Source organism: Cervus elaphus, chromosome 16, assembly GCF_910594005.1.
Source record: "Cervus elaphus chromosome 16, mCerEla1.1, whole genome shotgun sequence".
Lineage (NCBI taxonomy): Eukaryota > Metazoa > Chordata > Mammalia > Artiodactyla > Cervidae > Cervus > Cervus elaphus.
This window is the reverse complement of record NC_057830.1, coordinates 30,765,720-30,776,253: the sequence shown is the minus strand read 5'-3', so window position 1 is coordinate 30,776,253 and position 10,534 is coordinate 30,765,720.

Below are 10,534 nucleotides of genomic sequence, written 5' to 3'. Positions count from 1 at the left end.
TCTTGGCTCAGGGGCAGGTTGCCCTGCCTCCCACCTTAGCAACAGGGCCCTTCCATCAGTCTGGTCTCAGCTCCTGCAGCTGTGATCCAATCCAATGGCTTGCTGCCATGTTCTCCCTAGTGGCTTTATTCATTTTTAATGTCTGCTGCCAAGAAAGTTCATGACATCTTCCCCAGGTTCAAGTCATTGCTTTGTTAAGGCTCTAGATATGCCTTGGCATCAGCACCCATCTCCTTTAATTCATAAGCCCAGTTATTTTAAGAGCACTATTTTGCAGAATGTAAAGTTTTCAGTAATGCCTTATTTCAAAAACATCTCAAGTGCGGTAGACGCTTACAGATGATCCGTTGAGGAATTACTTATCAAACTCTCAAACAAAATAACTCGATAGGCAAACTACAGGCTGCAGTTGAAGATCTTCTCTCTAGATCACTGATGTGACTGGGGAGGAACAGAAAAGGATTTCAAAGAGACAACAGCATGAGAAAAAAAAAAAGTATATCATGGACTGTCTTTCTAAAAGGTTGTCATAAATCCTGAAAACAATTTATTCCATTTTGCAACAGCACAGCCACAGACATTCTTTCCAGTTGACTTTTTGATTTGAGGGTTTGTGGGTCATTCACAGTGTGTGTGTGTCTGTTATGGGCTTGGTTCAACTAAAAATAAAGTGGGGTCAGTTAGCAGTCTCACCAGGCAGCCTGAGAGGCTGGGACTGGAGCTTGTGATTAGTGGTCAGAGCTGCTGTCAAAGGAAACTGACCAGGTCATCATCTCAGGAATACAGATGCCTCAGCAGAAATAAAATGCAGGGCTTTCCCTGGCCTTTGGTATTCCTACTGTGTTAGGTTTTTTCTTAACCCAAAGGATATTTAATAAGTTGACTCTTAAACAACATGGGGGACTTGGGGAGGTAGGGATTGGCGGAGTGTAAGGGTACCAGCCCTTCGCTTGGTTACAAATCCTTGTGTAACTTATATTCGGCCCTCCATATCCACAGTTCCACATTCCCAGATTCAACCAATCTGGGACCTCGTAATATTGTATTATTTACTATTGAAAAAAGACCACATGTAAGGGGTAGACCCACACAGTTCAAACACCTGCTGTTCAAGATCAACTGTATTTACAGTTACTATTATCAAAAACTTCTAAAAGATTATCTTTTAAAGAATCAGCAAACTGGAGTGTAAAGAAATACATCAACGTGTTTCCACCTCAGGGGTTTGGTCCTCATTCTCCCAACTGCTGGAAATCTGCTTTGCACAGACGTCTATTTTATATGACTACCTGCAGGGACACTCACTTGCTATCTTTCCCCAGGTGTTTCCCATCCTTTTTCTTGACTTATTCTTTTTCAGAGCATTATTACCACTATATGTGCTCTATGGAAAATGTGCTTGTTGATTGCCAGCAGCTGATTCAGAAAAAAATTCTTTACAAACTCTGATGCTATTCAAATTACAAACCCCACCAGTTTCCTATTTGATTTGCTTCAGGTGGGAAGATACTTTTTACCAGGAGAGAGAGAAAAAAAAAATGAGAGAAGGAGAGAAAAAGAAAGAAGGAAGAAAAAAAAAAAGAAGGAAGAAAGGAAGGAAAGAAGAGAGAAGAAATATAATTGGAGAAAATACTTTAATGTGTAGCCTTGTTCAAGTCTTTCTAAATCAATCTCAGAGGACACCTTGGACCCAAGAAGATGTCATGAATATTCTTAGAAGAAGGCAGAAAACATCTTCTTAAAAGCCTTGCTTCTCAGGTATTCAAAAGTCTTAATAACATCTTTCCTGCTCTGGGGTCACGTTAAGATATAATTAAACCAAAGAGCTCAGCATGGAGGATAAGTGCTGGTCACTGCAGTAAAAAGTACAAGGTTGTGTGACTTTGGAGCAAGCATGGGGGACAGGAAAAAGAAGACATATTGTTATAGATCAGGCATGATTCAGGTGAAGAGATGATCTAAAGAGCTGTGCTTAAAAACATCCTTACTTATAAAAATGAATGCACTTCCGATATACACAACATGCGTAAAGCTCACGTGCATTATGCTAGGCAAATGAAGCCAGACACCAGAGGCTATGTAGTGTAGGATCTCATTTATCCAACACTTGGACTAGACAAAACTATAAGGACAGGGAATTCCCTGGTGGTGCAGTGGTTAATCTCTGCATTCCCAATGCAGGGGACCCAGGTTTGCTCCCTGATCAGGGAACTATTAATAGATCCCACATGCCTCAATTAAGACCTGGCACCACCAAACAAATAAATAAGTAAATATTAAAAAAAAAAAAAAGCAAACAAACTATTCTCTAATAGGTCAGTGTTTTTACCAAGGTCAAGAGAAGGTGGATGTTGCTACTGCCCAGATTAGTGGAAATCTGTAGATGATGTGGCTGCGGGACTCAAAATCAAGCAAACTCTAGTCACTGGTGCAAGTACTACTAAAAACCTAAGAAATCAATGGTAGATATGCAAGGGCCTGGAGAACAACAGTGAATATGGGGCCCATGCCCTAGAGTTGGGACAAGGGTGGCAAGGCTTGGCAAGAGACAGATACTGCCACTTATGTGAGATTGTTGGGCCTCATCTTAAGATTGCTCATGGGTTTAAAACTGTGGTCTTAAATTCATGAAAGCCCAATCAGAAAGGATATTAAATTCTGTGGATTCTTGATTACCTGGGGCTGAGTGAATCATATGTGGATTATTCGGTGAGGAGCCTCTAATCAAAGCTGTTCTGCCACCGCCTAGTTCGCATGTACTTCCCTGCAGCCCATCTGCTTCTGGGTAAGGGGCAGTGGTTACATTTTCTGTCTGAACCACAATGCAGGCTCTCTGTGGCCACCACCCCATTCACACAGCACCCTGGTCAGCAGAAAACCTATGAGCAGGGCAGTAGAGAATCTGAAGCAACTTCACCCTGACTTGGGGAGATTCAAGACACATACTTTGCAAGGTGTGACTTTTGAGTTGAAACTTGGAAAATAATGTTCTGAGATGGGGAAGATATCAACAGAAGTACCTCCAGACTAGGAAGCTGTATACTCTATTGTGAATATGTAATTATGAAGCTAAATATGGGGCATTTTGAGAGAGATATCATGTGTGTGTGTGTTCACAATGTGATTTTTTAAGAATATAAAAGTGGTGGAGAGATAGGGTACTTGGGGAGACCATGGAGGAACTTAATTACAATCCAAAGATTGCAGCTTTCTTTTTCTTCCTTCCTCTGACACTTCTCTCCTGGAAGGCAAGTAACATAATCAAAATTTTGCCGATGTTGCATGAGATGGAGCACCACCAGTTGTTCAAAGGTGAGTAAACTGCTAATCCAATGCTGAATGGCAGAAACTTGTTTATATCTATGACTGTAATGGCCAAGAATCAGGCGCACGAGGTAAAAAATATGTTAACTGACTGAAAGTTGCTCAGTCATGTCCAACTCTTTGCGACCCCATGGACTATACAGTCCATGGAATTCTCCAGGCCAGAATACTGGGGTGGGTAGCCATTCCCTTCTCCAGGGGACCTTCCCAACCCAGGAATTGAACCCAGGTCTCCTGCATTTCAGGAGGATTCTTTACCAGCTGAGTCACCAGGGAAGCCCCAAAATACATTAAGTCAATGTCATTTTTTACATGGGCCAATTCTTAACCATAGCCACATTTTAAATTCCTATGTGTCTCTTCCCCAAGTCAATTAAAATGAACAGTGACTCACTGACCATCAAAGGGATTCAAAAGCTTTAAAAGATGAGCCATTAATTAAGCTTTCTCTGTATCAGCTTCAAATTGATTTTTCTAATCTTGGTTGACTCCCACATATGCAAGCATGAAGCAAGAGGATCACCGTTTTCCTTAAAAAAAGAAATCCCCAAATCAGAACTGGTTTAATTATAACATGATTTGGCAAATTAAAGAGAGTTAGAAATAAAGAATGTGAGGATAAAATATTAACAGCTTGATTTTATTGAGGATGATTCCAAATTGGCTTATTTTAATCTTATATTCCAACCAAGGCAACAAGTCCATGTGAAACCAGTTCCTGGTATGAAATTCCTTAATTTGGTGTTATTTCCAATTTCCAAGGGCCGTCCTGTGAAGTGTGGATAGGGAGTTTTCTGTTGAAGTGCTCTGAGTATTGCTTGTTACAAAATTATAACTTAATAAAGACTCATAGCATCCAAATTTCAAAACCAAACTTAATGCTTATTACCTGAGCCTCACCACAAACCTATACGTTGAATCATCCCCATTTTACTGATGAAGAAACTGAGCCTTAGATTTTATTCCCAATTATCCTAGGAGGACAATGCATATTTCTCCTTCATAAAAAGTCTAAGGTTATGCTCCTTTGTTTGCTTTTTTTGGCATCTAGTCCCTAAAATGTATTTCCTAAAAGATCTGTTTACTGTCTGTCTTCCCCATTAATATAAGTACCCCAAAAGGAGGGGACTAGGTCTGTCTTGCTCAGGGCTCCATGCCCAAAGCCTAGGACAGTGTCTGGAAAACAGAAGGTTCTCAATATCTGTTGTAGGTGTATCACAAAATGTCTTTTAAAATAAATTCGTCCTCTTCCCAGCTACTTCAGTTTTTCTTACTATTTGGAGGTTTAGCATTAATCAAATGGGTCCTTATACCTAGAAACCCATTAACAGGTTTATCTCTGAAGAAAAGCAATATAAACAATAGTTTGGATAGTTTTGCTTGCTCTCCACACTGCCGGAACGAGCAAATTGGTGTGTGCATTCTAAAGTTTCCATGAGACCTGAGTTTGCGTGGAGATGTAATTACTATGGTGATACTAGGCTCACACAGCCACAGCTGGGCTTATGGGAGGAGAGACTCTGAAAGTGTTGGTTGGATTCCACTTGTCTGAAGATTTTTGGCATGGCCCTGCCATCCCCTTTAATCCTCCCTTTCAGCTGATCTGTCTTGAAGGCGGAAAACTAAGAAAGGAGTAATAGCTTTCTGTGGTGAGTATGAGAAATAGGATCACAAGGCAATTGTGCATTTCCAAATTGCAGAGAGAGACTCTATCTCATACATTTAAGGAAACACAAGCCTGGGGTAATTAATTTTTCACTAGGAATGATCTTGAATCCTTTCATTGTCAATGAAATCCCCAATCAAATTTGCATATGAATTTAGAAACAAACATAAGTTTTTGTTTAGTTCTGTTTTGTTTTTTTCAGCTTTACTTTCTGAAACTATCTTCCAAAAGGTCAGAAAGGTCTATATAAGGACTTGTGTCTTGAGACAAGTTTAGTGCCTACCGGTTGAGTCCCATAAAACACAGGAGAAGCCACTAACGGTGGGCTGAAAATATAGAACTTTGCACCTTTACTTCAGTTGGGTTGATGCATTGAATTTATTTAGCCATTTGGACAAGGGAATTTAATCTCTTCATGCACTCACACAGGGATGTGCCATGACCTACATGTAAGGGGAATATTTCACAGATTAATTCATGTCTGAAGGCAACATTCCCCTCCTTCCTGTGGTCATCTGCCTTCACGAGTGTAGATAATACACATGATACTCTTAACCACATGCCAGGGACTTGTTAAGCGCTTTACCAGTAATGTCTCACAATCACCTTCCAAGTTTTCTATTTTTATGATCTCAGTTTTACAAATGAGACACTAAGGCCAAGAGAGATGAATTTCTCCCAAGGTCACCCACTTATTAAGTGCTAAAGCAGAAATTTTGGTGTGTTTAGCTCCAGAAGTTGGCCCTATAGTCATCATTTTGCACTGTCCTGTCTTGCTAAGCACGAATTGCTCAGAAATGGGGGCTTGTCTAGTAGCTGTATCAAAAGGACACTGGAGAGACAATTCTCTTTGGACAGTGATGTTAGGGGAAGCACTGAAACCGCCCACCCTGGCCAGGCACCATAGTAAACATTTGCACGCGTTGTTTTATGACAGGAAGTCCTGGTAAGGAATACGGGACTAATAAGCCACCACCAACAGGAAGAGGTTGGGAAAGGTCGAAAGGAGACACCGCGTGTCTGTCCACTTCCCAGAATCCCTCTCACTAGTATCCATCTTGGCTGAGCGATGTGTGCGCCACCAGGAAAGACTCTGAATTAGAATGATTGGCCAAAGACCACCCGAAAATGAATCCCGTCACCATAAAACCCAAGACTGCGAGCCACGCGGGAGAGCAGTTCTCCTGGGTTCCCTTACCTCCTGCTCTCCACCCCAGCGCCCTTTCCAATAAAATCTCTTGCTTCATCAGCACATGTGTCTCCTTGGACAATTCATTTCTGAGTGTTAGACAAGAGCCCAGTTTTGGGCCCTGGAAGGGGTCCCCCTTCCTGCAACAGTGACAATGATCTATCTAAAGATTTTACTTTTGTTGGCTCATCATCGTTTCTAGCTAATAAAACATGACTCCCCTCAAAATGTGCTTTGTCTCTCTGGCTCACCAAAGGGATAACTTATAAGACACAACTTATAAGATAACAGCAAATATGCCTTGCTAAGAAGAGTAAGGCTGTCCACACAATCAAATACACTCAGGTTGATAGCTTAATTTTGCTGTAAAAATTTAGAAGCCAAAATCCCTGCATTTGGGCTCAGGATACCTATATTCTGATTCTAGCCCTCTAACTTTGGGAACTTATCCCTCCTGAGCCTCAGCCTCAGTTTATTCATATGTGCAATGGGGGATAATACTTGTTCTGCTGCTTTTCCTTTAGTTACTATGAGGGAAAAGAAATCCCAGCAACAGCAAACAGCAAAGCTTAGATCAATGCGCCATTCACTCAGCCACTCACATAACAAAAAATTTCACTGAGTGTGTATCCTGTGTGGGCACTATGCTATGTCTTGGGGCTACAAAGTCTTCAATCTGAGGGAGGAATATTCTGAACTGAAACTCAGTTTGACATGTGGGGTGGTTAATAGCATGGACTTTGTTGGATTTCTTTCTTGGACTCAGTACGTATTAATATAAACAGAATTGAGTATTTTGGAAAGTTCTGGATCTCTCACCTTATATTTGGCTGCAGAATGCGTGGAAAGTAAAACAGAAAACCAAGCAACCAAAGAGGAATGAATGGAGCCCAGCCTGGATGCGGGGCACATCACAGGAGATCTTGGCTGTCAAGAGAGTGGCAGTTTCCATGACAGCAGCACGGTTGCTCTGCGATAACAGAGGGAAAACATTACCTGACCTGAGCTCCACCCCAGTGCTATACGGCCCAGACGTTCTGCCCTCCATGAACACCTACTCAGATCTGACACTAGCCAGCTGGTCCTAGTGCCTGGTGTTTATGGGGTGGTGGAGGGGCAGGGGCAGGCATAGGCTTGCTCCATAGAAGGCGTTAACTTCTGCCACCCATAGCCCTTCTGAAACCCTTCTATTTCCTCCCATTTAGAGGCATGCCTTTTTATGTGCTAGATAAGTTTTCTAATTTCTGCGAAGTTCGTGGGAAGATAACCACCACCATAAGCATGTCGGTTGGCCAACTTAATTGGGAACAGGGCCCTGCTCTCAGGAGGGTCGCTCTTAAGAGTTCCCTACTCTGAGGATGCCATCTTGCAATTTGTAACAACATGATCCTCGACTTGGTTTTATACAAGAAGTCTGATGGGACAACGGGGCTTGTGTTGGATCTTGAAAGCTTTTTCACACAAGGAAGCTTCCTGCTTCCTCTTTGCGACACACTCAGCCTTCTCCTCTCCACTCTCTGGAGCACTAGGTCTTCCCCGGCCTCCTTCAGCTCCCACCCAGCAAGGGCCTCAAGCGGGGATCTGGGTACAAGAATGGGGACAGCTGGGGTGTCACATGATGGCCCCGGCAGGCAGAGGACTCACCGAGGTGAAGGGCGGGAGGAATTCTGCAGGCAGTAGGCTGCGCATGCGCACGTGCATATGCATACTCTGCGGGCAGGTCCCTGGGGGTCCATGAGAGTCCGCCCAACTCAGGGCATTCAGGTGCCCAGGCGGCGTGCTGTTAACTACGAAATTAACACCAAGGCAGATCGAAAGAGGCCAAAAAAGAAAGGAAACGTTTTCTATTTTAACGCCTTCCACAGCCCTGTTTGCAACAGAGCCTTGTACTTTCGTTTTATGCTGGGCCGCCTTATTAAACCATGGAGGGGCCCTGCTGGGAAGCTCAGATTCCAAGGGTAAAGGCTGACTCACTTTTTAACGCTCACAGATTAAAACAGAAAACTAAACAAAGAGCTAACCAAAAGGACCCATCTCCCCAGTGAAGGGGAAAGGGAAAACAGAGGGAAAATTGCATTTACTAATGCCCTTCCCAGGCTGGAATGAGGCTGATGCTTTACTGACACCGTCCTTTAAATCCCCGCAGAGAATCCGGTGGGGTGGGGTGGGGTGGGGTGGGGTGGGGTGGGGTGGGGGAGGGATTAGCTTCATATTCAAGATGAAGGAACAGAGGCTCAGAAAAGTTAACTGACTTCCCAAGAAACTGAGTTGGCGTCTGATGCAGGGTCAGAATGCAAACCTGGGTTGCTGGGTGCAAAAAGTCCACAAACTCTTTGTTCCCAGACCTGGTTTTTTTAACTTTTACAAAGTTATTGTAAAAGGAGAAAAATACCATGGACCTCAACTCAAATCATCCTTATTATGATGTCACTTAAATGCGTAAGAACGTAAACCTAGGTATTAACTTTTTAGCTTTAATATAAAGTTCTTAGGTTAAATACAAAGGAAACTACACAATCAATTAAATTTGAATTAACAACAGTAATGTAATAGTGTTTTGCTCAAAGCTAATTAAATTAAAATTAAATTTGAATTCATTAGTAGTGAATTTAATTGTGGAAAGATGTATGTTCATGGCTTATTCTATATTTAATTTCTAAGGTTGACTTTAATTATCCATACATAGGGAATTCTTGAACATAAAAGCATATAGTATAAAATTGTATTAATAATTCAAAGGTGTTTTTATTATTTTGCTTTATTTTATTTCATTATTAATACTGTATTTCCAGTTGAAGGTTATCAGACCTTATGTTTAAAAATCACCATTCTTGATGGTGAGTTGTTTGGTCACATAAAATCATACTGTTCATTGAAAGATATATTTATCATGACAATATTAAGAAATCTATTCCAATTATTTCTGGACTAGGAATTAGAACACTTTATTGCACATTAACCACTACACTTTCTGCTAACGAAATATTGTAAATAGTTGAATGGAAAGGACAATGCTACTAACCAATAGGTATGAAGATATTTCAATATTTTAACATCTGGTTATGGTTGCACCATACTAGCTCAGTATTAGCCATGACTATTACAGAAACTTACTCTGCCCTTGGCCATGGCCTTCCCAATCATTGTTTATCAAAGAAAGCATGTAAATATGTGTTGCTTATGTTTCTATGGTGTGTAGGATTATGTGTGTTGAGTGTATATATACAGATCTATAATATATGTTTGTGAATATGTGTATATGTACATGTCAGGAAATTTCTGAGCCTGGAGGGAAAATATGAAGCCTCACATTTTCCCTTGTTACTGAAGATATTTGTATATAATGTTGCATCATCTGCATATAATGTTTTTGTTCAGTCATGCTGACACTACGATCCCAGCATGCCAGGACTCTGGCAGCATGCCAGGCCTTCCTGTCATCATCTCCCGGAATTTGCTCAAACTCAGGTCCATTGAGTGAGTGATGCCATCCAACCATCTCATCCTCTGTCATCCCCTTCTCCTGCCTTCAATCTTTCCTAGCATCACAGTCTTTTCCAATGAGTCGGCTGTTTGCATCATGTGGCCAAAGTGTTGGATCTTCAGCTTCAGCATAAGCCCTTCGAATGAATATTCACGATTGACTTCCTTTTGGATTGACTGGTTTGATCTCCTTGCTGTCCAAGGGACTCTCAAGAGTCTTCTCTAGCACCACAGTTAGAAGGCATCAATTCTTCAGAACATAAGAGGTACACAAAAATATAGTACTGAATCTTATGTTACCAGATGCTCTCTTTCTTAGGCATTAGTTTTCCCTTGGTTGTGGGTTCCCTACCAACTCCAACTTATCTAAGGATGGGAAAATAGCTTATATATTTACTTTATTATTATTGGTATTTTTTCAGTTTGTCCAATAGTTACTTGGTGCTTACTGTGAGTAAAAAAGAGTTCTAAAGCATTTTATAATACAAATTCCTTCATAGTTGCTTTAAGTTGCATTTCCTTGTGATGAGAATTGGAAGGAAGTAGTTTGTTTGGGAGGTGACTTCAAGGAATTTTTGTCAAGTTGGAGAATGGGATGGGGACAGGAAAGAAGCCAGGTGGGTGCATTCAGGAGCAGTTACCATTGTGGGAAGATGGGCTTGATTCTGTTGGGGCTCTCTGAGAGAGGATGGAGAACACCTCAGAGTCTCTCCACAGGGGCAAGGACGCTGGAGTATTTCTTACCCATCTCTTCCTTCAGTAGCTAAAGGGGCAGCTCCCAGGTGCCATTAGCTCCGTGGCACTTCTGGCCTGCCTCACAGATGGCTAAGTGGTCAGAGAACCCCTTCCAGAGAGGCCCAGGAGACTGCAGT